Consider the following 24,183-nt stretch of genomic DNA (forward strand, 5'->3'; position numbering starts at 1 on the left):
GTTACTTAAATATGAAATAGAAAATAGAAAGATTAGTACTGTTTCTTGTCCATTTCCATCATGTAGTTATTGGTTTATGATTAACAGTGCTGTAAAAAAGAGGTCCTGAAGAACCCTTGTTCTTGCTTTAACCTGAAAATACAGAAAAACTACCCTGGGAGGTACCCAGCAGTAGTTTAGTGGAGTTCCATTCTCTATAACATTCACTCAAGTAAGCAGAGGAATCGGTATTGTCTTACATAGTTTACTTAAATATGAGTATTCAAAAGTGGGATTTAAATCCACGCCTTCACGAGAGACTGCTCGGTCATCCTATCCTACACAAATAAGAAAACTTTCAAGATTGGATGCCAAGCCAGTTATCTGAAGAGTCTAACATTTTGGGGCGTGTTTTGGCATAGTGGGTTTTTTCACTAGCGCTGTCGGAATGACATTGCAGTGTGTTTAATAAAAATTGTATTGTCAGAAGTGGGATTTGAACCCACGCCTCCAGGGGAGACTGCGACCTTAACGCAGCGCCTTAGACCGCTCGGCCATCCTGACTTATAGAAAAGCCAAGCCTTTCAGATATGGAAGAAAAAACCGTAATGTTAAGGGTCCAGTTTTTAGGAATTTAAAATAGAAAGATTAGTACTGTTTCTTGTCCATTTCCATCATGTAGTTATTGGTTTATGATTAACAGTGCTGTAAAAAAGAGGTCCTGAAGAACCCTTGTTCTTGCTTTAACCTGAAAATACAGAAAAACTACCCTGGGAGGTACCCAGCAGTAGTTTAGTGGAGTTCCATTCTCTATAACATTCACTCAAGTAAGCAGAGGAATCGGTATTGTCTTACATAGTTTACTTAAATATGAGTATTCAAAAGTGGGATTTAAATCCACGCCTTCACGAGAGACTGCTCGGTCATCCTATCCTACACAAATAAGAAAACTTTCAAGATTGGATGCCAAGCCAGTCATCTGAAGAGTCTAACATTTTGGGGCGTGTTTTGGCATAGTGGGTTTTTTCACTAGCGCTGTCGGAATGACATTGCAGTGTGTTTAAGAAAAGTTGTATTGTCAGAAGTGGGATTTGAACCCACACCTCCAGGGGAGACTGCGACCTTAACGCAGCGCCTTAGACCGCTCGGCCATCCTGACTTATAGAAAAGCCAAGCCTTTCAGATATGGAAGAAAAAACCGTCATGTTAAGGGTCCAGTTCTTGGGAATTTAAAATAGAAAGATTAGAACTGTTTCTTGTCTATTTCCATCATGTAGTTATTGGTTTATGATTAACAGTGCTGTAACAAAGAGGTACTGAAGAACCCTTGTTCTTGCTTTAACCTGAAAATACAGAAAAACTACCCTGGGAGGTACCCAGCAGTAGTTTAGTGGAGTTCCATTCTCTATAACATTCACTCAAGTAAGCAGAGGAATCTGTATTGTCTTACATAGTTACTTAAATATGAAATAGAAAATAGAAAGATTAGTACTGTTTCTTGTCCATTTCCATCATGTAGTTATTGGTTTATGATTAACAGTGCTGTAAAAAAGAGGTCCTGAAGAACCCTTGTTCTTGCTTTAACCTGAAAATACAGAAAAACTACCCTGGGAGGTACCCAGCAGTAGTTTAGTGGAGTTCCATTCTCTATAACATTCACTCAAGTAAGCAGAGGAATCGGTATTGTCTTACATAGTTTACTTAAATATGAGTATTCAAAAGTGGGATTTAAATCCACGCCTTCACGAGAGACTGCTCGGTCATCCTATCCTACACAAATAAGAAAACTTTCAAGATTGGATGCCAAGCCAGTCATCTGAAGAGTCTAACATTTTGGGGCGTGTTTTGGCATAGTGGGTTTTTTCACTAGCGCTGTCGGAATGACATTGCAGTGTGTTTAATAAAAATTGTATTGTCAGAAGTGGGATTTGAACCCACGCCTCCAGGGGAGACTGCGACCTTAACGCAGCGCCTTAGACCGCTCGGCCATCCTGACTTATAGAAAAGCCAAGCCTTTCAGATATGGAAGAAAAAACCGTAATGTTAAGGGTCCAGTTTTTAGGAATTTAAAATAGAAAGATTAGTACTGTTTCTTGTCCATTTCCATCATGTAGTTATTGGTTTATGATTAACAGTGCTGTAAAAAAGAGGTCCTGAAGAACCCTTGTTCTTGCTTTAACCTGAAAATACAGAAAAACTACCCTGGGAGGTACCCAGCAGTAGTTTAGTGGAGTTCCATTCTCTATAACATTCACTCAAGTAAGCAGAGGAATCGGTATTGTCTTACATAGTTTACTTAAATATGAATATTCAAAAGTGGGATTTAAATCCACGCCTTCACGAGAGACTGCTCAGTCATCCTATCCTACACAAATAAGTAAACTTTCAAGATTGGATGCCAAGCCAGTTATCTGAAGAGTCTAACATTTTGGGGCGTGTTTTGGCATAGTGGGTTTTTTCACTAGCGCTGTCGGAATGACATTGCAGTGTGTTTAATAAAAATTGTATTGTCAGAAGTGGGATTTGAACCCACGCCTCCAGGGGAGACTGCGACCTTAACGCAGCGCCTTAGACCGCTCGGCCATCCTGACTTATAGAAAAGCCAAGCCTTTCAGATATGGAAGAAAAAACCGTAATGTTAAGGGTCCAGTTTTTAGGAATTTAAAATAGAAAGATTAGTACTGTTTCTTGTCCATTTCCATCATGTAGTTATTGGTTTATGATTAACAGTGCTGTAAAAAAGAGGTCCTGAAGAACCCTTGTTCTTGCTTTAACCTGAAAATACAGAAAAACTACCCTGGGAGGTACCCAGCAGTAGTTTAGTGGAGTTCCATTCTCTATAACATTCACTCAAGTAAGCAGAGGAATCGGTATTGTCTTACATAGTTTACTTAAATATGAGTATTCAAAAGTGGGATTTAAATCCACGCCTTCACGAGAGACTGCTCGGTCATCCTATCCTACACAAATAAGAAAACTTTCAAGATTGGATGCCAAGCCAGTCATCTGAAGAGTCTAACATTTTGGGGCGTGTTTTGGCATAGTGGGTTTTTTCACTAGCGCTGTCGGAATGACATTGCAGTGTGTTTAAGAAAAGTTGTATTGTCAGAAGTGGGATTTGAACCCACACCTCCAGGGGAGACTGCGACCTTAACGCAGCGCCTTAGACCGCTCGGCCATCCTGACTTATAGAAAAGCCAAGCCTTTCAGATATGGAAGAAAAAACCGTCATGTTAAGGGTCCAGTTCTTGGGAATTTAAAATAGAAAGATTAGAACTGTTTCTTGTCTATTTCCATCATGTAGTTATTGGTTTATGATTAACAGTGCTGTAACAAAGAGGTACTGAAGAACCCTTGTTCTTGCTTTAACCTGAAAATACAGAAAAACTACCCTGGGAGGTACCCAGCAGTAGTTTAGTGGAGTTCCATTCTCTATAACATTCACTCAAGTAAGCAGAGGAATCTGTATTGTCTTACATAGTTACTTAAATATGAAATAGAAAATAGAAAGATTAGTACTGTTTCTTGTCCATTTCCATCATGTAGTTATTGGTTTATGATTAACAGTGCTGTAAAAAAGAGGTCCTGAAGAACCCTTGTTCTTGCTTTAACCTGAAAATACAGAAAAACTACCCTGGGAGGTACCCAGCAGTAGTTTAGTGGAGTTCCATTCTCTATAACATTCACTCAAGTAAGCAGAGGAATCGGTATTGTCTTACATAGTTTACTTAAATATGAGTATTCAAAAGTGGGATTTAAATCCACGCCTTCACGAGAGACTGCTCGGTCATCCTATCCTACACAAATAAGAAAACTTTCAAGATTGGATGCCAAGCCAGTCATCTGAAGAGTCTAACATTTTGGGGCGTGTTTTGGCATAGTGGGTTTTTTCACTAGCGCTGTCGGAATGACATTGCAGTGTGTTTAAGAAAAGTTGTATTGTCAGAAGTGGGATTTGAACCCACGCCTCCAGGGGAGACTGCGACCTTAACGCAGCGCCTTAGACCGCTCGGCCATCCTGACTTATAGAAAAGCCAAGCCTTTCAGAAATGGAAGAAAAAACCGTCATGTTAAGGGTCCAGTTTTTGGGAATTTAAAATAGAAAGATTAGAACTGTTTCTTGTCCATTTCCATCATGTAGTTATTGGTTTATGATTAACAGTGCTGTAACAAAGAGGTCCTGAAGAACCCTTGTTCTTGCTTTAACCTGAAAATACAGAAAAACTACCCTGGGAGGTACCCAGCAGTAGTTTAGTGGAGTTCCATTCTCTATAACATTCACTCAAGTAAGCAGAGGAATCTGTATTGTCTTACATAGTTACTTAAATATGAAATAGAAAATAGAAAGATTAGTACTGTTTCTTGTCCATTTCCATCATGTAGTTATTGGTTTATGATTAACAGTGCTGTAAAAAAGAGGTCCTGAAGAACCCTTGTTCTTGCTTTAACCTGAAAATACAGAAAAACTACCCTGGGAGGTACCCAGCAGTAGTTTAGTGGAGTTCCATTCTCTATAACATTCACTCAAGTAAGCAGAGGAATCGGTATTGTCTTACATAGTTTACTTAAATATGAGTATTCAAAAGTGGGATTTAAATCCACGCCTTCACGAGAGACTGCTCGGTCATCCTATCCTACACAAATAAGAAAACTTTCAAGATTGGATGCCAAGCCAGTCATCTGAAGAGTCTAACATTTTGGGGCGTGTTTTGGCATAGTGGGTTTTTTCACTAGCGCTGTCGGAATGACATTGCAGTGTGTTTAAGAAAAGTTGTATTGTCAGAAGTGGGATTTGAACCCACGCCTCCAGGGGAGACTGCGACCTTAACGCAGCGCCTTAGACCACTCGGCCATCCTGACTTATAGAAAAGCCAAGCCTTTCAGAAATGGAAGAAAAAACTGTCATGTTAAGGGTCCAGTTTTTGGGAATTTAAAATAGAAAGATTAGAACTGTTTCTTGTCCATTTCCATCATGTAGTTATTGGTTTATGATTAACAGTGCTGTAACAAAGAGGTCCTGAAGAACCCTTGTTCTTGCTTTAACCTGAAAATACAGAAAAACTACCCTGGGAGGTACCCAGCAGTAGTTTAGTGGAGTTCCATTCTCTATAACATTCACTCAAGTAAGCAGAGGAATCTGTATTGTCTTACATAGTTACTTAAATATGAAATAGAAAATAGAAAGATTAGTACTGTTTCTTGTCCATTTCCATCATGTAGTTATTGGTTTATGATTAACAGTGCTGTAAAAAAGAGGTCCTGAAGAACCCTTGTTCTTGCTTTAACCTGAAAATACAGAAAAACTACCCTGGGAGGTACCCAGCAGTAGTTTAGTGGAGTTCCATTCTCTATAACATTCACTCAAGTAAGCAGAGGAATCGGTATTGTCTTACATAGTTTACTTAAATATGAGTATTCAAAAGTGGGATTTAAATCCACGCCTTCACGAGAGACTGCTCGGTCATCCTATCCTACACAAATAAGAAAACTTTCAAGATTGGATGCCAAGCCAGTCATCTGAAGAGTCTAACATTTTGGGGCGTGTTTTGGCATAGTGGGTTTTTTCACTAGCGCTGTCGGAATGACATTGCAGTGTGTTTAAGAAAAGTTGTATTGTCAGAAGTGGGATTTGAACCCACGCCTCCAGGGGAGACTGCGACCTGAACGCAGCGCCTTAGACCGCTCGGCCATCCTGACTTATAGAAAAGCCAAGCCTTTCAGAAATGGAAGAAAAAACCGTAATGTTAAGGGTCCAGTTTTTAGGAATTTAAAATAGAAAGATTAGTACTGTTTCTTGTCCATTTCCATCATGTAGTTATTGGTTTATGATTAACAGTGCTGTAAAAAAGAGGTCCTGAAGAACCCTTGTTCTTGCTTTAACCTGAAAATACAGAAAAACTACCCTGGGAGGTACCCAGCAGTAGTTTAGTGGAGTTCCATTCTCTATAACATTCACTCAAGTAAGCAGAGGAATCGGTATTGTCTTACATAGTTTACTTAAATATGAGTATTCAAAAGTGGGATTTAAATCCACGCCTTCACGAGAGACTGCTCGGTCATCCTATCCTACACAAATAAGAAAACTTTCAAGATTGGATGCCAAGCCAGTCATCTGAAGAGTCTAACATTTTGGGGCGTGTTTTGGCATAGTGGGTTTTTTCACTAGCGCTGTCGGAATGACATTGCAGTGTGTTTAAGAAAAGTTGTATTGTCAGAAGTGGGATTTGAACCCACGCCTCCAGGGGAGACTGCGACCTTAACGCAGCGCCTTAGACCGCTCGGCCATCCTGACTTATAGAAAAGCCAAGCCTTTCAGATATGGAAGAAAAAACCGTCATGTTAAGGGTCCAGTTCTTGGGAATTTAAAATAGAAAGATTAGAACTGTTTCTTGTCTATTTCCATCATGTAGTTATTGGTTTATGATTAACAGTGCTGTAACAAAGAGGTACTGAAGAACCCTTGTTCTTGCTTTAACCTGAAAATACAGAAAAACTACCCTGGGAGGTACCCAGCAGTAGTTTAGTGGAGTTCCATTCTCTATAACATTCACTCAAGTAAGCAGAGGAATCTGTATTGTCTTACATAGTTACTTAACCCCTTCCCGCTCCTTGACGTACTATTACGTCATGGCAGCTGTATCGTTCGCGCTCCATGCCGTAATAGTACGTCACGGGAGTAACGGCCGTTTCGGCCGTCCTCCCGACACATACAGGAGCTGTGACGCTGCTGTCTTGTTCAGCAGCTGTCACAGCTCCTACAGCGGGGACCGATCGCTGTGTCCCCGCTGATTAACCCCTTAAAAGCCGCGTTCTATAGAGATCGCGGCTTTTTAGGGGTTAAGCTGCCATCGCCGGCCTGCTACGCGATAGCGGCCGGCGATGGTGACTATGGCAACCGGACACCAAACAATGGCGTCCGGCTATGCCATAGACGGAAGCCTAGTGGGTCCTGACAACGTCAGGACCCACTATGCTTGCTGTCAGTGAGTAGCTGACAGTTCTAATACACTGCACTACGCATGTAGTGCAGTGTATTAGAATAGCGATCAGGGCCTCCTGCCCTCATGTCCCCTAGTGGGACAAAGTAATAAAGTAAAAAAAAAGTTAAAAAAAGAAGTGTAAAAATAAGAAAATAAAAGTTTTAAAAGTAATAAAAGTAAAAGTCCCACTTTTTCCCTTATCAGTCCTTTATTATTAATAAAAATATATAAACAAACAAATAAACTATACATAATTGGTATCGCCGCGTCCGTAACGGCCTGAACTACAAAAATATTTTGTTATTTATCCCGCACGGTGAACGCCGTAAAAAAAAATATTAATAAACCGTACCACAATCACAATTGTTTGGTCACTTCACCTCCCAAAAAATGGAATAAAAAGAGATCAAAAAGTCGCATGTACCTAAAAATGGTACTGATCGAAACTACAGTTCGTTACGCAAAAAATAAGTCCTCGCACGGCTTTATTGATTGAAAAATAAAAACGTTATGGCTCTTAGAATAAGGTAACACAAAAAGTGAATGATTGTTTACAAAACGTACTTTATTGTGCAAACGCCATAAGACATAAAAAAAAACTATAAACATCTGGTATCGCCGTGATTGTATCGCCCCGCAGAATAAAGTTAATATATCATTTATAGCGCACGGTGAACGCTGTAAAAAAAAAAAGTATACAAAAACAATAGTACAATTGCTGTTTTTTAGGCACCACGCCACCTAAAAATGGAATAAAAACTGATCAAAAAGCCGCATGCACCCCATGAAAACTACAATGGATTCCTCAAGGGGTCTAGTTTCCAAATTGGGGTCACTTTTGGGGGGTTTCCAATGTTTTGGCACCACAAGACCTCTTCAAACCGGACATGGTGCCTAATAAAAACGAGGGCTCAAATTCCTCTAGGTGCTCCTTTGCTTCGGAGGCCGGTGCTTCAGTCCATTACCGCCCGAGGGCCACATGTGGGATATTTCTCTAAACTGCAGAATCTGGACAATACGTATTAATTTGTGTTTCTCTGATAAATCCTTTTGTGTTATAAAAAAAATGGTATAAAAAGAGTAAATGTCACCTCTACTTTGCTCTAAATTTCTGTGAAACACCTAAAGGGTTCATAAACTTTCTAAATGCTGTTGTGAATACTTTGAGGGGTCTAGTTTCTAAAATGGGGTGTTTGATAGGGGTTTCTAATATATGGGCCCCTCAAAGCAACTTCAGAAATGAACTGGAACCTAAAAAAATAAATAAATGAGGCAATACTTCGCTTCTTACATTATACTGATAATGAGCCGTGCCCACTCCGAGATGACCCCAGTTTTGACCGTTTGTATAAACGGAGACCCCTATTAGACCGTTCCAGTGCCCGGTTTTCCCAAGCATACACCCCCGAGAAGTGTTTTTCTATTGATGAGTCCCTGGTACATTTTAAAGGGAGGGTTCAATTCCGCCAGTACCTGCCAGGTAAGAGGGCAAGGTATGGCGTAAAGATGTATAAGCTGTGAGAGTGCATCAGGGTATACCTACAGATTTAGGATATATGAAGGAAAGGCCACCCCCAAACCAGACTGCATCCTGGACTACAATAGGTACATGGGAGGGATGGACTTGTCAAATCAAGTCCTGAAGCCCTACAGCGCCATGCGGTGAGGTATAAGAAGCTGGCCGGGCACATCATACAGATGGCTTTGTACAATGCGTATGTGCTACGTCGATGTGCAGGCCAGAGGGGAACTTTCCTGGAATTTCAAGATCTAATCTTTAGGGACCAGGAAGGGGGGGCGCATCGTACCAGGGCAACACTTTCCAGGAGAAGGTCCCCAAACCGGTGGAAAGGGAAAGAGTCAAAAGAGGTGCAGAGTCTGCTATAAGAGGGGGATAAGGAAGAACACAATATACCAATGTGACACGTGTCCCGAAAAACCAGGGCTCTGTATAAAAGATTGTTTTAAAATGTATCATACATCCCTTGATTTTCAATTTACCCTGATGCACTCCGCACAGCTTACCCCCCTCATCTTTCCCTTCTGAGCCCTGCCGTATGCCCAGGCAGCTGATAACAGCCACATGTAGGGTATTGTCGTACCCAGGAGAACCCACATTACAATTTAAGGGGTGTATATCTCCGGTGGCGCATGCTGGGCACACTATATTGGACACTGAAATGGCATATACATATATAAAATTGCAAATCTCACACTGCACCATCTGCTGCGCATTATCTTTTACACAGTACCTGTGGGGTCAAAATGCTCACTACACCTCTAGATGAATGTCTTAAGGGGTGTAGTTTTTAAAATGGGGTCACTTCTCGGGGGTTTCAACTGTACTGGTACCTCAGGGGCTTCTGCACACATGACTTAGCACCAGAAAAGCTCCAGTAGGCCAAATGGTGGTCCTTTCCTTCTGAGCCCTCCCATGGGCCCAAAGGGCAGTTTATCACCACAAATGGGGTATTGCCGCACTAAGGACAAATTGGGCAACAAAATGGGGTATGTTGTTCCTTGTGAAAATAAGAAATTTTGATCAAAAATGACATCTTATTGGAAAAAATATCATTTTTTTCATTTCACAGCCCAATTCAAATAGGTGCTGTGAAAAAACTGTGCGGTCAAAATGATAACAAAAACCATAAATGAATTCCTTGAGGGGTGTAGTTTCCAAAATGGGGTCACTTCTGGTGGGTTTCCATTGCTTTGATACCTCTGGGGCTCTGCAAATGCGACATGGCACCCGAAAACCAATCCAGCAAAATCTGGACTCCAACAAACACATAGCGCTCCTTTCCGTCTGAGCCCTCCCATGGGCCCAAACGGCAGTTTATCACCACAAATGGGGTATTGCCGCACTAAGGACAAATTGGGCAACAAAATGGGGTATGTTGTTCCCTGTGAAAATAAGAAATTTTGATAAAAAATGACATCTTATTGGAAAAAATATAATTTTTTTCATTTCACAGCCCAATTCAAATAGGTGCTGTGAAAAACCTGTGCGGTCAAAATGATAACAAAAACCATAAATGAATTCCTTGAGGGGTGTAGTTTCCAAAATGGGGTCACTTCTGGTGGGTTTCCATTGCTTTGATACCTCTGGGGCTCTGCAAATGCGACATGGCACCCGAAAACCAATCCAGCAAAATCTGGACTCCAACAAACACATAGCGCTCCTTTCCTTCTGAGCCCTCCCATGGGCCCAAACGGCAGTTTATCACCACAAATGGGGTATTGCCGCACTAAGGACAAATTGGGCAACAAAATGGGGTATGTTGTTCCCTGTGAAAATAAGAAAATTTGATCAAAAATGACATTTTATTGGAAAAAATATCATTTTTTTCATTTCACAGCCCAATTCAAATAGGTGCTGTGAAAAAACTGTGCGGTCAAAATGATAACAAAAACCATAAATGAATTCCTTGAGGGGTGTAATTTCCAAAATGGGGTCACTTCTGGTGGGTTTCCATTGTTTTGATACCTCAACGCCTCTTCAAACCTGGCATGCTGCCTAAAATATATTCTAATAAAAAAGAGGCCTCAAAATGCACTAGGTGCTTCTTTGCTTCTAGGGCTTGTGTTTTAGTCCACGAGCGCAGTAGGGCCACATGTGGGACATTTCTAAAAACTGCAGAATCTGGACAATACATATTTAGTAGTGTTTCTCTGGTAAAACCTTCTCTGTTACTAAAAAAAAATTGAATAAAATTGAAATTCAGCAGAAAAAATGAAATTTGCAAATTTAATTTCCACTTTGCTTTAATTCCTGTGAAATGCCTGAAGGGTTAAAAAACTTTCTATATGCTGTTTTGAATACATTGAGGGGTCTAGTTTTTAAAATGGGGTGTTTTATGGGGGTTTCTAACACATAGTCCCCTCAAATCCACTTCAGAACTGAACTGGCACCTTCAAAAAAAGGCTTTTGAAATTTTCTTAAGAATATGAGAAATTGCTGTTTATGTTCTAAGCCTTGTAACGTCCAAGAAAAATAAAAGAATGTTCAAAAAACGATGCCAATCAAAAGTAGACATATGGGAAATGTGAACTAGTAACTATTTTGGGTGGTATAACCGTCTGTTTTTCAAGCAGATGCATTTAAATTCTGAAAAATGCTATTTTTTGTAAATTTTCTCTAAATTTTGCAATTTTTCACAAATAAAGACTGAATATATCGACCAAATTTTACCACGAACATGAAGCCCAAAGTGTCACGAGAAAACAATCTCAGAATCGCTTGGATAGGTTTAAGCATTCCGACGTTATTACCACATAAAGTGAAATATGTCAGATTTGAAAAATGGGCTCTGAGCCTTAAGGCCCAAACTAGGCTGCGTCCTTAAGGGGTTAAATATGAAATAGAAAATAGAAAGATTAGTACTGTTTCTTGTCCATTTCCATCATGTAGTTATTGGTTTATGATTAACAGTGCTGTAAAAAAGAGGTCCTGAAGAACCCTTGTTCTTGCTTTAACCTGAAAATACAGAAAAACTACCCTGGGAGGTACCCAGCAGTAGTTTAGTGGAGTTCCATTCTCTATAACATTCACTCAAGTAAGCAGAGGAATCGGTATTGTCTTACATAGTTTACTTAAATATGAGTATTCAAAAGTGGGATTTAAATCCACGCCTTCACGAGAGACTGCTCGGTCATCCTATCCTACACAAATAAGAAAACTTTCAAGATTGGATGCCAAGCCAGTCATCTGAAGAGTCTAACATTTTGGGGCGTGTTTTGGCATAGTGGGTTTTTTCACTAGCGCTGTCGGAATGACATTGCAGTGTGTTTAAGAAAAGTTGTATTGTCAGAAGTGGGATTTGAACCCACGCCTCCAGGGGAGACTGCGACCTTAGCGCAGCGCCTTAGACCGCTCGGCCATCCTGACTTATAGAAAAGCCAAGCCTTTCAGAAATGGAAGAAAAAACCGTCATGTTAAGGGTCCAGTTTTTGGGAATTTAAAATAGAAAGATTAGAACTGTTTCTTGTCCATTTCCATCATGTAGTTATTGGTTTATGATTAACAGTGCTGTAACAAAGAGGTCCTGAAGAACCCTTGTTCTTGCTTTAACCTGAAAATACAGAAAAACTACCCTGGGAGGTACCCAGCAGTAGTTTAGTGGAGTTCCATTCTCTATAACATTCACTCAAGTAAGCAGAGGAATCTGTATTGTCTTACATAGTTACTTAAATATGAAATAGAAAATAGAAAGATTAGTACTGTTTCTTGTCCATTTCCATCATGTAGTTATTGGTTTATGATTAACAGTGCTGTAAAAAAGAGGTCCTGAAGAACCCTTGTTCTTGCTTTAACCTGAAAATACAGAAAAACTACCCTGGGAGGTACCCAGCAGTAGTTTAGTGGAGTTCCATTCTCTATAACATTCACTCAAGTAAGCAGAGGAATCGGTATTGTCTTACATAGTTTACTTAAATATGAGTATTCAAAAGTGGGATTTAAATCCACGCCTTCACGAGAGACTGCTCGGTCATCCTATCCTACACAAATAAGAAAACTTTCAAGATTGGATGCCAAGCCAGTCATCTGAAGAGTCTAACATTTTGGGGCGTGTTTTGGCATAGTGGGTTTTTTCACTAGCGCTGTCGGAATGACATTGCAGTGTGTTTAAGAAAAGTTGTATTGTCAGAAGTGGGATTTGAACCCACGCCTCCAGGGGAGACTGCGACCTTAACGCAGCGCCTTAGACCACTCGGCCATCCTGACTTATAGAAAAGCCAAGCCTTTCAGAAATGGAAGAAAAAACCGTCATGTTAAGGGTCCAGTTTTTGGGAATTTAAAATAGAAAGATTAGAACTGTTTCTTGTCCATTTCCATCATGTAGTTATTGGTTTATGATTAACAGTGCTGTAACAAAGAGGTACTGAAGAACCCTTGTTCTTGCTTTAACCTGAAAATACAGAAAAACTACCCTGGGAGGTACCCAGCAGTAGTTTAGTGGAGTTCCATTCTCTATAACATTCACTCAAGTAAGCAGAGGAATCTGTATTGTCTTACATAGTTACTTAAATATGAAATAGAAAATAGAAAGATTAGTACTGTTTCTTGTCCATTTCCATCATGTAGTTATTGGTTTATGATTAACAGTGCTGTAAAAAAGAGGTCCTGAAGAACCCTTGTTCTTGCTTTAACCTGAAAATACAGAAAAACTACCCTGGGAGGTACCCAGCAGTAGTTTAGTGGAGTTCCATTCTCTATAACATTCACTCAAGTAAGCAGAGGAATCGGTATTGTCTTACATAGTTTACTTAAATATGAGTATTCAAAAGTGGGATTTAAATCCACGCCTTCACGAGAGACTGCTCGGTCATCCTATCCTACACAAATAAGAAAACTTTCAAGATTGGATGCCAAGCCAGTCATCTGAAGAGTCTAACATTTTGGGGCGTGTTTTGGCATAGTGGGTTTTTTCACTAGCGCTGTCGGAATGACATTGCAGTGTGTTTAAGAAAAGTTGTATTGTCAGAAGTGGGATTTGAACCCACGCCTCCAGGGGAGCCTGCGACCTTAACGCAGCGCCTTAGACCGCTCGGCCATCCTGACTTATAGAAAAGCCAAGCCTTTCAGATATGGAAGAAAAAACCGTCATGTTAAGGGTCCAGTTCTTGGGAATTTAAAATAGAAAGATTAGAACTGTTTCTTGTCTATTTCCATCATGTAGTTATTGGTTTATGATTAACAGTGCTGTAACAAAGAGGTACTGAAGAACCCTTGTTCTTGCTTTAACCTGAAAATACAGAAAAACTACCCTGGGAGGTACCCAGCAGTAGTTTAGTGGAGTTCCATTCTCTATAACATTCACTCAAGTAAGCAGAGGAATCTGTATTGTCTTACATAGTTACTTAAATATGAAATAGAAAATAGAAAGATTAGTACTGTTTCTTGTCCATTTCCATCATGTAGTTATTGGTTTATGATTAACAGTGCTGTAAAAAAGAGGTCCTGAAGAACCCTTGTTCTTGCTTTAACCTGAAAATACAGAAAAACTACCCTGGGAGGTACCCAGCAGTAGTTTAGTGGAGTTCCATTCTCTATAACATTCACTCAAGTAAGCAGAGGAATCGGTATTGTCTTACATAGTTTACTTAAATATGAGTATTCAAAAGTGGGATTTAAATCCACGCCTTCACGAGAGACTGCTCGGTCATCCTATCCTACACAAATAAGAAAACTTTCAAGATTGGATGCCAAGCCAGTCATCTGAAGAGTCTAACATTTTGGGGCGTGTTTTGGCATAGTGGGTTTTTTCACTAGCGCTGTCGGAATGACATTGCAGTGTGTTTAAGAAAAGTTGTATTGTCAGAAGTGGGATTTGAACCCACGCCTCCAGGGGAGACTGCGACCTGAACGCAGCGCCTTAGACCGCTTGGCCATCCTGACTTATAGAAAAGCCAAGCCTTTCAGAAATGGAAGAAAAAACCGTAATGTTAAGGGTCCAGTTTTTAGGAATTTAAAATAGAAAGATTAGTACTGTTTCTTGTCCATTTCCATCATGTAGTTATTGGTTTATGATTAACAGTGCTGTAAAAAAGAGGTCCTGAAGAACCCTTGTTCTTGCTTTAACCTGAAAATACAGAAAAACTACCCTGGGAGGTACCCAGCAGTAGTTTAGTGGAGTTCCATTCTCTATAACATTCACTCAAGTAAGCAGAGGAATCGGTATTGTCTTACATAGTTTACTTAAATATGAGTATTCAAAAGTGGGATTTAAATCCACGCCTTCACGAGAGACTGCTCGGTCATCCTATCCTACACAAATAAGAAAACTTTCAAGATTGGATGCCAAGCCAGTCATCTGAAGAGTCTAACATTTTGGGGCGTGTTTTGGCATAGTGGGTTTTTTCACTAGCGCTGTCGGAATGACATTGCAGTGTGTTTAAGAAAAGTTGAATTGTCAGAAGTGGGATTTGAACCCACGCCTCCAGGGGAGCCTGCGACCTTAACGCAGCGCCTTAGACCGCTCGGCCATCCTGACTTATAGAAAAGCCAAGCCTTTCAGATATGGAAGAAAAAACCGTCATGTTAAGGGTCCAGTTCTTGGGAATTTAAAATAGAAAGATTAGAACTGTTTCTTGTCTATTTCCATCATGTAGTTATTGGTTTATGATTAACAGTGCTGTAACAAAGAGGTACTGAAGAACCCTTGTTCTTGCTTTAACCTGAAAATACAGAAAAACTACCCTGGGAGGTACCCAGCAGTAGTTTAGTGGAGTTCCATTCTCTATAACATTCACTCAAGTAAGCAGAGGAATCTGTATTGTCTTACATAGTTACTTAAATATGAAATAGAAAATAGAAAGATTAGTACTGTTTCTTGTCCATTTCCATCATGTAGTTATTGGTTTATGATTAACAGTGCTGTAAAAAAGAGGTCCTGAAGAACCCTTGTTCTTGCTTTAACCTGAAAATACAGAAAAACTACCCTGGGAGGTACCCAGCAGTAGTTTAGTGGAGTTCCATTCTCTATAACATTCACTCAAGTAAGCAGAGGAATCGGTATTGTCTTACATAGTTTACTTAAATATGAGTATTCAAAAGTGGGATTTAAATCCACGCCTTCACGAGAGACTGCTCGGTCATCCTATCCTACACAAATAAGAAAACTTTCAAGATTGGATGCCAAGCCAGTCATCTGAAGAGTCTAACATTTTGGGGCGTGTTTTGGCATAGTGGGTTTTTTCACTAGCGCTGTCGGAATGACATTGCAGTGTGTTTAAGAAAAGTTGTATTGTCAGAAGTGGGATTTGAACCCACGCCTCCAGGGGAGACTGCGACCTGAACGCAGCGCCTTAGACCGCTTGGCCATCCTGACTTATAGAAAAGCCAAGCCTTTCAGAAATGGAAGAAAAAACCGTAATGTTAAGGGTCCAGTTTTTAGGAATTTAAAATAGAAAGATTAGTACTGTTTCTTGTCCATTTCCATCATGTAGTTATTGGTTTATGATTAACAGTGCTGTAAAAAAGAGGTCCTGAAGAACCCTTGTTCTTGCTTTAACCTGAAAATACAGAAAAACTACCCTGGGAGGTACCCAGCAGTAGTTTAGTGGAGTTCCATTCTCTATAACATTCACTCAAGTAAGCAGAGGAATCTGTATTGTCTTACATAGTTACTTAAATATGAAATAGAAAATAGAAAGATTAGTACTGTTTCTTGTCCATTTCCATCATGTAGTTATTGGTTTATGATTAACAGTGCTGTAAAAAAGAGGTCCTGAAGAACCCTTGTTCTTGCTTTAACCTGAAAATACAGAAAAACTACCCTGGGAGGTACCCAGCAGTAGTTTAGTGGAGTTCCATTCTCTATAACATTCACTCAAGTAAGCAGAGGAATCGGTATTGTCTTACATAGTTTACTTAAATATGAGTATTCAAAAGTGGGATTTAAATCCACGCCTTCACGAGAGACTGCTCGGTCATCCTATCCTACACAAATAAGAAAACTTTCAAGATTGGATGCCAAGCCAGTCATCTGAAGAGTCTAACATTTTGGGGCGTGTTTTGGCATAGTGGGTTTTTTCACTAGCGCTGTCGGAATGACATTGCAGTGTGTTTAAGAAAAGTTGTATTGTCAGAAGTGGGATTTGAACCCACGCCTCCAGGGGAGACTGCGACCTTAACGCAGCGCCTTAGACCACTCGGCCATCCTGACTTATAGAAAAGCCAAGCCTTTCAGAAATGGAAGAAAAAACCGTCATGTTAAGGGTCCAGTTTTTGGGAATTTAAAATAGAAAGATTAGAACTGTTTCTTGTCCATTTCCATCATGTAGTTATTGGTTTATGATTAACAGTGCTGTAACAAAGAGGTACTGAAGAACCCTTGTTCTTGCTTTAACCTGAAAATACAGAAAAACTACCCTGGGAGGTACCCAGCAGTAGTTTAGTGGAGTTCCATTCTCTATAACATTCACTCAAGTAAGCAGAGGAATCTGTATTGTCTTACATAGTTACTTAAATATGAAATAGAAAATAGAAAGATTAGTACTGTTTCTTGTCCATTTCCATCATGTAGTTATTGGTTTATGATTAACAGTGCTGTAAAAAAGAGGTCCTGAAGAACCCTTGTTCTTGCTTTAACCTGAAAATACAGAAAAACTACCCTGGGAGGTACCCAGCAGTAGTTTAGTGGAGTTCCATTCTCTATAACATTCACTCAAGTAAGCAGAGGAATCGGTATTGTCTTACATAGTTTACTTAAATATGAGTATTCAAAAGTGGGATTTAAATCCACGCCTTCACGAGAGACTGCTCGGTCATCCTATCCTACACAAATAAGAAAACTTTCAAGATTGGATGCCAAGCCAGTCATCTGAAGAGTCTAACATTTTGGGGCGTGTTTTGGCATAGTGGGTTTTTTCACTAGCGCTGTCGGAATGACATTGCAGTGTGTTTAAGAAAAGTTGTATTGTCAGAAGTGGGATTTGAACCCACGCCTCCAGGGGAGCCTGCGACCTTAACGCAGCGCCTTAGACCGCTCGGCCATCCTGACTTATAGAAAAGCCAAGCCTTTCAGATATGGAAGAAAAAACCGTCATGTTAAGGGTCCAGTTCTTGGGAATTTAAAATAGAAAGATTAGAACTGTTTCTTGTCTATTTCCATCATGTAGTTATTGGTTTATGATTAACAGTGCTGTAACAAAGAGGTACTGAAGAACCCTTGTTCTTGCTTTAACCTGAAAATACAGAAAAACTACCCTGGGAGGTACCCAGCAGTAGTTTAGTGGAGTTCCATTCTCTATAACATTCACTCAAGTAAGCAGAGGAATCTGTATTGTCTTACATAGTTACTTAAATATGAAATAGAAAATAGAAAGATTAGTACTGTTTCTTGTCCATTTCCATCATGTAGTTATTGGTTTATGATTAACAGTGCTGTAAAAAAGAGGTCCTGAAGAACCCTTGTTCTTGCTTTAACCTGAAAATACAGAAAAACTACCCTGGGAGGTACCCAGCAGTAGTTTAGTGGAGTTCCATTCTCTATAACATTCACTCAAGTAAGCAGAGGAATCGGTATTGTCTTACATAGTTTACTTAAATATGAGTATTCAAAAGTGGGATTTAAATCCACGCCTTCACGAGAGACTGCTCGGTCATCCTATCCTACACAAATAAGAAAACTTTCAAGATTGGATGCCAAGCCAGTCATCTGAAGAGTCTAACATTTTGGGGCGTGTTTTGGCATAGTGGGTTTTTTCACTAGCGCTGTCGGAATGACATTGCAGTGTGTTTAAGAAAAGTTGTATTGTCAGAAGTGGGATTTGAACCCACGCCTCCAGGGGAGACTGCGACCTGAACGCAGCGCCTTAGACCGCTTGGCCATCCTGACTTATAGAAAAGCCAAGCCTTTCAGAAATGGAAGAAAAAACCGTAATGTTAAGGGTCCAGTTTTTAGGAATTTAAAATAGAAAGATTAGTACTGTTTCTTGTCCATTTCCATCATGTAGTTATTGGTTTATGATTAACAGTGCTGTAAAAAAGAGGTCCTGAAGAACCCTTGTTCTTGCTTTAACCTGAAAATACAGAAAAACTACCCTGGGAGGTACCCAGCAGTAGTTTAGTGGAGTTCCATTCTCTATAACATTCACTCAAGTAAGCAGAGGAATCGGTATTGTCTTACATAGTTTACTTAAATATGAGTATTCAAAAGTGGGATTTAAATCCACGCCTTCACGAGAGACTGCTCGGTCATCCTATCCTACACAAATAAGAAAACTTTCAAGATTGGATGCCAAGCCAGTCATCTGAAGAGTCTAACATTTTGGGGCGTGTTTTGGCATAGTGGGTTTTTTCACTAGCGCTGTCGGAATGACATTGCAGTGTGTTTAAGAAAAGTTGAATTGTCAGAAGTGGGATTTGAACCCACGCCTCCAGGGGAGCCTGCGACCTTAACGCAGCGCCTTAGACCGCTCGGCCATCCTGACTTATAGAAAAGCCAAGCCTTTCAGATATGGAAGAAAAAACCGTCATGTTAAGGGTCCAGTTCTTGGGAATTTAAAATAGAAAGATTAGAACTGTTTCTTGTCTATTTCCATCATGTAGTTATTGGTTTATGATTAACAGTGCTGTAACAAAGAGGTACTGAAGAACCCTTGTTCTTGCTTTAACCTGAAAATACAGAAAAACTACCCTGGGAGGTACCCAGCAGTAGTTTAGTGGAGTTCCATTCTCTATAACATTCACTCAAGTAAGCAGAGGAATCTGTATTGTCTTACATAGTTACTTAAATATGAAATAGAAAATAGAAAGATTAGTACTGTTTCTTGTCCATTTCCATCATGTAGTTATTGGTTTATGATTAACAGTGCTGTAAAAAAGAGGTCCTGAAGAACCCTTGTTCTTGCTTTAACCTGAAAATACAGAAAAACTACCCTGGGAGGTACCCAGCAGTAGTTTAGTGGAGTTCCATTCTCTATAACATTCACTCAAGTAAGCAGAGGAATCGGTATTGTCTTACATAGTTTACTTAAATATGAGTATTCAAAAGTGGGATTTAAATCCACGCCTTCACGAGAGACTGCTCGGTCATCCTATCCTACACAAATAAGAAAACTTTCAAGATTGGATGCCAAGCCAGTCATCTGAAGAGTCTAACATTTTGGGGCGTGTTTTGGCATAGTGGGTTTTTTCACTAGCGCTGTCGGAATGACATTGCAGTGTGTTTAAGAAAAGTTGTATTGTCAGAAGTGGGATTTGAACCCACGCCTCCAGGGGAGACTGCGACCTGAACGCAGCGCCTTAGACCGCTTGGCCATCCTGACTTATAGAAAAGCCAAGCCTTTCAGAAATGGAAGAAAAAACCGTAATGTTAAGGGTCCAGTTTTTAGGAATTTAAAATAGAAAGATTAGTACTGTTTCTTGTCCATTTCCATCATGTAGTTATTGGTTTATGATTAACAGTGCTGTAAAAAAGAGGTCCTGAAGAACCCTTGTTCTTGCTTTAACCTGAAAATACAGAAAAACTACCCTGGGAGGTACCCAGCAGTAGTTTAGTGGAGTTCCATTCTCTATAACATTCACTCAAGTAAGCAGAGGAATCGGTATTGTCTTACATAGTTTACTTAAATATGAGTATTCAAAAGTGGGATTTAAATCCACGCCTTCACGAGAGACTGCTCGGTCATCCTATCCTACACAAATAAGAAAACTTTCAAGATTGGATGCCAAGCCAGTCATCTGAAGAGTCTAACATTTTGGGGCGTGTTTTGGCATAGTGGGTTTTTTCACTAGCGCTGTCGGAATGACATTGCAGTGTGTTTAAGAAAAGTTGTATTGTCAGAAGTGGGATTTGAACCCACGCCTCCAGGGGAGACTGCGACCTGAACGCAGCGCCTTAGACCGCTTGGCCATCCTGACTTATAGAAAAGCCAAGCCTTTCAGAAATGGAAGAAAAAACCGTAATGTTAAGGGTCCAGTTTTTAGGAATTTAAAATAGAAAGATTAGTACTGTTTCTTGTCCATTTCCATCATGTAGTTATTGGTTTATGATTAACAGTGCTGTAAAAAAGAGGTCCTGAAGAACCCTTGTTCTTGCTTTAACCTGAAAATACAGAAAAACTACCCTGGGAGGTACCCAGCAGTAGTTTAGTGGAGTTCCATTCTCTATAACATTCACTCAAGTAAGCAGAGGAATCGGTATTGTCTTACATAGTTTACTTAAATATGAGTATTCAAAAGTGGGATTTAAATCCACGCCTTCACGAGAGACTGCTCGGTCATCCTATCCTACACAAATAAGAAAACTTTCAAGATTGGATGCCAAGCCAGTCATCTGAAGAGTCTAACATTTTGGGGCGTGTTTTGGCATAGTGGGTTTTATCACTAGCGCTGTCGGAATGACATTGCAGTGTGTTTAAGAAAAGTTGTATTGTCAGAAGTGGGATTTGAACCCACGCCTCCAGGGGAGACTGCGACCTTAACGCAGCGCCTTAGACCGCTCGGCCATCCTGACTTATAGAAAAGCCAAGCCTTTCAGATATGGAAGAAAAAACCGTCATGTTAAGGGTCCAGTTCTTGGGAATTTAAAATAGAAAGATTAGAACTGTTTCTTGTCCATTTCCATCATGTAGTTATTGGTTTATGATTAACAGTGCTGTAACAAAGAGGTCCTGAAGAACCCTTGTTCTTGCTTTAACCTGAAAATACAGAAAAACTACCCTGGGAGGTACCCAGCAGTAGTTTAGTGGAGTTCCATTCTCTATAACATTCACTCAAGTAAGCAGAGGAATCTGTATTGTCTTACATAGTTACTTAAATATGAAATAGAAAATAGAAAGATTAGTACTGTTTCTTGTCCATTTCCATCATGTAGTTATTGGTTTATGATTAACAGTGCTGTAAAAAAGAGGTCCTGAAGAACCCTTGTTCTTGCTTTAACCTGAAAATACAGAAAAACTACCCTGGGAGGTACCCAGCAGTAGTTTAGTGGAGTTCCATTCTCTATAACATTCACTCAAGTAAGCAGAGGAATCGGTATTGTCTTACATAGTTTACTTAAATATGAGTATTCAAAAGTGGGATTTAAATCCACGCCTTCACGAGAGACTGCTCGGTCATCCTATCCTACACAAATAAGAAAACTTTCAAGATTGGATGCCAAGCCAGTCATCTGAAGAGTCTAACATTTTGGGGCGTGTTTTGTTTCACTAGCGCTGTCGGAATGACATTGCAGTGTGTTTAAGAAAAGTTGTATTGTCAGAAGTGGGATTTGAACCCACGCCTCCAGGGGAGACTGCGACCTTAACGCAGCGCCTTAGACCACTCGGCCATCCTGACTTATAGAAAAGCCAAGCCTTTCAGAAATGGAAGAAAAAACCGTCATGTTAAGGGTCCAGTTTTTGGGAATTTAAAATAGAAAGATTAGAACTGTTTCTTGTCCATTTCCATCATGTAGTTATTGGTTTATGATTAACAGTGCTGTAACAAAGAGGTACTGAAGAACCCTTGTTCTTGCTTTAACCTGAAAATACAGAAAAACTACCCTGGGAGGTACCCAGCAGTAGTTTAGTGGAGTTCCATTCTCTATAACATTCACTCAAGTAAGCAGAGGAATCTGTATTGTCTTACATAGTTACTTAAATATGAAATAGAAAATAGAAAGATTAGTACTGTTTCTTGTCCATTTCCATCATGTAGTTATTGGTTTATGATTAACAGTGCTGTAAAAAAGAGGTCCTGAAGAACCCTTGTTCTTGCTTTAACCTGAAAATACAGAAAAACTACCCTGGGAGGTACCCAGCAGTAGTTTAGTGGAGTTCCATTCTCTATAACATTCACTCAAGTAAGCAGAGGAATCGGTATTGTCTTACATAGTTTACTTAAATATGAGTATTCAAAAGTGGGATTTAAATCCACGCCTTCACGAGAGACTGCTCGGTCATCCTATCCTACACAAATAAGAAAACTTTCAAGATTGGATGCCAAGCCAGTCATCTGAAGAGTCTAACATTTTGGGGCGTGTTTTGGCATAGTGGGTTTTTTCACTAGCGCTGTCGGAATGACATTGCAGTGTGTTTAAGAAAAGTTGTATTGTCAGAAGTGGGATTTGAACCCACGCCTCCAGGGGAGACTGCGACCTGAACGCAGCGCCTTAGACCGCTTGGCCATCCTGACTTATAGAAAAGCCAAGCCTTTCAGAAATGGAAGAAAAAACCGTAATGTTAAGGGTCCAGTTTTTAGGAATTTAAAATAGAAAGATTAGTACTGTTTCTTGTCCATTTCCATCATGTAGTTATTGGTTTATGATTAACAGTGCTGTAAAAAAGAGGTCCTGAAGAACCCTTGTTCTTGCTTTAACCTGAAAATACAGAAAAACTACCCTGGGAGGTACCCAGCAGTAGTTTAGTGGAGTTCCATTCTCTATAACATTCACTCAAGTAAGCAGAGGAATCGGTATTGTCTTACATAGTTTACTTAAATATGAGTATTCAAAAGTGGGATTTAAATCCACGCCTTCACGAGAGACTGCTCGGTCATCCTATCCTACACAAATAAGAAAACTTTCAAGATTGGATGCCAAGCCAGTCATCTGAAGAGTCTAACATTTTGGGGCGTGTTTTGGCATAGTGGGTTTTTTCACTAGCGCTGTCGGAATGACATTGCAGTGTGTTTAAGAAAAGTTGTATTGTCAGAAGTGGGATTTGAACCCACGCCTCCAGGGGAGACTGCGACCTTAACGCAGTGCCTTAGACCGCTCGGCCATCCTGACTTATAGAAAAGCCAAGCCTTTCAGAAATGGAAGAAAAAACCGTAATGTTAAGGGTCCAGTTTTTAGGAATTTAAAATAGAAAGATTAGTACTGTTTCTTGTCCATTTCCATCATGTAGTTATTGGTTTATGATTAACAGTGCTGTAAAAAAGAGGTCCTGAAGAACCCTTGTTCTTGCTTTAACCTGAAAATACATAAAAACTACCCTGGGAGGTACCCAGCAGTAGTTTAGTGGAGTTCCATTCTCTATAACATTCACTCAAGTAAGCAGAGGAATCGGTATTGTCTTACATAGTTTACTTAAATATGAGTATTCAAAAGTGGGATTTAAATCCACGCCTTCACGAGAGACTGCTCGGTCATCCTATCCTACACAAATAAGAAAACTTTCAAGATTGGATGCCAAGCCAGTCATCTGAAGAGTCTAACATTTTGGGGCGTGTTTTGGCATAGTGGGTTTTTTCACTAGCGCTGTCGGAATGACATTGCAGTGTGTTTAATAAAAATTGTATTGTCAGAAGTGGGATTTGAACCCACGCCTCCAGGGGAGACTGCGACCTTAACGCAGCGCCTTAGACCGCTCGGCCATCCTGACTTATAGAAAAGCCAAGCCTTTCAGATATGGAAGAAAAAACCGTCATGTTAAGGGTCCAGTTCTTGGGAATTTAAAATAGAAAGATTAGAACTGTTTCTTGTCTATTTCCATCATGTAGTTATTGGTTTATGATTAACAGTGCTGTAACAAAGAGGTACTGAAGAACCCTTGTTCTTGCTTTAACCTGAAAATACAGAAAAACTACCCTGGGAGGTACCCAGCAGTAGTTTAGTGGAGTTCCATTCTCTATAACATTCACTCAAGTAAGCAGAGGAATCGGTATTGTCTTAAATATATTACTTAAATATGAATATTCAAAAGTGGGATTTAAATCCACGCCTTCACGAGAGACTGCTCGGTCATCCTATCCTACACAAATAAGTAAACTTTCAAGATTGGATGCCAAGCC

The 24,183-nt window shown here is 40.0% G+C and overlaps 26 non-coding genes across 26 annotated transcripts; all 26 read right to left on the reverse strand.

Annotated features, from left to right (window-relative positions):
• Positions 1-460: 460 nt before the first annotated feature.
• Positions 461-543, reverse strand: TRNAL-AAG (transfer RNA leucine (anticodon AAG)). Its single transcript has one exon. It is a non-coding gene; the product is annotated as a tRNA-Leu (tRNA).
• A 512-nt stretch (positions 544-1,055) lies between these two features.
• TRNAL-AAG (transfer RNA leucine (anticodon AAG)) lies at positions 1,056-1,138 on the reverse strand. The gene has a single exon. It is a non-coding gene; the product is annotated as a tRNA-Leu (tRNA).
• A 754-nt stretch (positions 1,139-1,892) lies between these two features.
• On the reverse strand, positions 1,893-1,975 carry TRNAL-AAG (transfer RNA leucine (anticodon AAG)). Its single transcript has one exon. It is a non-coding gene; the product is annotated as a tRNA-Leu (tRNA).
• A 512-nt stretch (positions 1,976-2,487) lies between these two features.
• TRNAL-AAG (transfer RNA leucine (anticodon AAG)) lies at positions 2,488-2,570 on the reverse strand. Its single transcript has one exon. It is a non-coding gene; the product is annotated as a tRNA-Leu (tRNA).
• Positions 2,571-3,082: 512 nt separating this feature from the next.
• On the reverse strand, positions 3,083-3,165 carry TRNAL-AAG (transfer RNA leucine (anticodon AAG)). Its single transcript has one exon. It is a non-coding gene; the product is annotated as a tRNA-Leu (tRNA).
• A 754-nt stretch (positions 3,166-3,919) lies between these two features.
• Positions 3,920-4,002, reverse strand: TRNAL-AAG (transfer RNA leucine (anticodon AAG)). The gene has a single exon. It is a non-coding gene; the product is annotated as a tRNA-Leu (tRNA).
• Positions 4,003-4,756: 754 nt separating this feature from the next.
• On the reverse strand, positions 4,757-4,839 carry TRNAL-AAG (transfer RNA leucine (anticodon AAG)). The gene has a single exon. It is a non-coding gene; the product is annotated as a tRNA-Leu (tRNA).
• A 754-nt stretch (positions 4,840-5,593) lies between these two features.
• Positions 5,594-5,676, reverse strand: TRNAL-CAG (transfer RNA leucine (anticodon CAG)). Its single transcript has one exon. It is a non-coding gene; the product is annotated as a tRNA-Leu (tRNA).
• A 512-nt stretch (positions 5,677-6,188) lies between these two features.
• TRNAL-AAG (transfer RNA leucine (anticodon AAG)) lies at positions 6,189-6,271 on the reverse strand. The gene has a single exon. It is a non-coding gene; the product is annotated as a tRNA-Leu (tRNA).
• A 5,493-nt stretch (positions 6,272-11,764) lies between these two features.
• TRNAL-AAG (transfer RNA leucine (anticodon AAG)) lies at positions 11,765-11,847 on the reverse strand. The gene has a single exon. It is a non-coding gene; the product is annotated as a tRNA-Leu (tRNA).
• Positions 11,848-12,601: 754 nt separating this feature from the next.
• TRNAL-AAG (transfer RNA leucine (anticodon AAG)) lies at positions 12,602-12,684 on the reverse strand. Its single transcript has one exon. It is a non-coding gene; the product is annotated as a tRNA-Leu (tRNA).
• Positions 12,685-13,438: 754 nt separating this feature from the next.
• Positions 13,439-13,521, reverse strand: TRNAL-AAG (transfer RNA leucine (anticodon AAG)). Its single transcript has one exon. It is a non-coding gene; the product is annotated as a tRNA-Leu (tRNA).
• A 754-nt stretch (positions 13,522-14,275) lies between these two features.
• On the reverse strand, positions 14,276-14,358 carry TRNAL-CAG (transfer RNA leucine (anticodon CAG)). Its single transcript has one exon. It is a non-coding gene; the product is annotated as a tRNA-Leu (tRNA).
• A 512-nt stretch (positions 14,359-14,870) lies between these two features.
• TRNAL-AAG (transfer RNA leucine (anticodon AAG)) lies at positions 14,871-14,953 on the reverse strand. The gene has a single exon. It is a non-coding gene; the product is annotated as a tRNA-Leu (tRNA).
• Positions 14,954-15,707: 754 nt separating this feature from the next.
• On the reverse strand, positions 15,708-15,790 carry TRNAL-CAG (transfer RNA leucine (anticodon CAG)). Its single transcript has one exon. It is a non-coding gene; the product is annotated as a tRNA-Leu (tRNA).
• Positions 15,791-16,544: 754 nt separating this feature from the next.
• On the reverse strand, positions 16,545-16,627 carry TRNAL-AAG (transfer RNA leucine (anticodon AAG)). The gene has a single exon. It is a non-coding gene; the product is annotated as a tRNA-Leu (tRNA).
• Positions 16,628-17,381: 754 nt separating this feature from the next.
• TRNAL-AAG (transfer RNA leucine (anticodon AAG)) lies at positions 17,382-17,464 on the reverse strand. Its single transcript has one exon. It is a non-coding gene; the product is annotated as a tRNA-Leu (tRNA).
• A 754-nt stretch (positions 17,465-18,218) lies between these two features.
• TRNAL-CAG (transfer RNA leucine (anticodon CAG)) lies at positions 18,219-18,301 on the reverse strand. Its single transcript has one exon. It is a non-coding gene; the product is annotated as a tRNA-Leu (tRNA).
• Positions 18,302-18,813: 512 nt separating this feature from the next.
• TRNAL-AAG (transfer RNA leucine (anticodon AAG)) lies at positions 18,814-18,896 on the reverse strand. The gene has a single exon. It is a non-coding gene; the product is annotated as a tRNA-Leu (tRNA).
• A 754-nt stretch (positions 18,897-19,650) lies between these two features.
• On the reverse strand, positions 19,651-19,733 carry TRNAL-CAG (transfer RNA leucine (anticodon CAG)). The gene has a single exon. It is a non-coding gene; the product is annotated as a tRNA-Leu (tRNA).
• Positions 19,734-20,245: 512 nt separating this feature from the next.
• TRNAL-CAG (transfer RNA leucine (anticodon CAG)) lies at positions 20,246-20,328 on the reverse strand. The gene has a single exon. It is a non-coding gene; the product is annotated as a tRNA-Leu (tRNA).
• Positions 20,329-20,840: 512 nt separating this feature from the next.
• TRNAL-AAG (transfer RNA leucine (anticodon AAG)) lies at positions 20,841-20,923 on the reverse strand. Its single transcript has one exon. It is a non-coding gene; the product is annotated as a tRNA-Leu (tRNA).
• A 741-nt stretch (positions 20,924-21,664) lies between these two features.
• Positions 21,665-21,747, reverse strand: TRNAL-AAG (transfer RNA leucine (anticodon AAG)). Its single transcript has one exon. It is a non-coding gene; the product is annotated as a tRNA-Leu (tRNA).
• A 754-nt stretch (positions 21,748-22,501) lies between these two features.
• TRNAL-CAG (transfer RNA leucine (anticodon CAG)) lies at positions 22,502-22,584 on the reverse strand. The gene has a single exon. It is a non-coding gene; the product is annotated as a tRNA-Leu (tRNA).
• Positions 22,585-23,096: 512 nt separating this feature from the next.
• On the reverse strand, positions 23,097-23,179 carry TRNAL-AAG (transfer RNA leucine (anticodon AAG)). The gene has a single exon. It is a non-coding gene; the product is annotated as a tRNA-Leu (tRNA).
• A 512-nt stretch (positions 23,180-23,691) lies between these two features.
• Positions 23,692-23,774, reverse strand: TRNAL-AAG (transfer RNA leucine (anticodon AAG)). Its single transcript has one exon. It is a non-coding gene; the product is annotated as a tRNA-Leu (tRNA).
• Between the last annotated feature and the right edge of the window lie 409 nt (positions 23,775-24,183).

Source organism: Rhinoderma darwinii, chromosome 3 (genome assembly GCF_050947455.1).
Source record: "Rhinoderma darwinii isolate aRhiDar2 chromosome 3, aRhiDar2.hap1, whole genome shotgun sequence".
Lineage (NCBI taxonomy): Eukaryota > Metazoa > Chordata > Amphibia > Anura > Rhinodermatidae > Rhinoderma > Rhinoderma darwinii.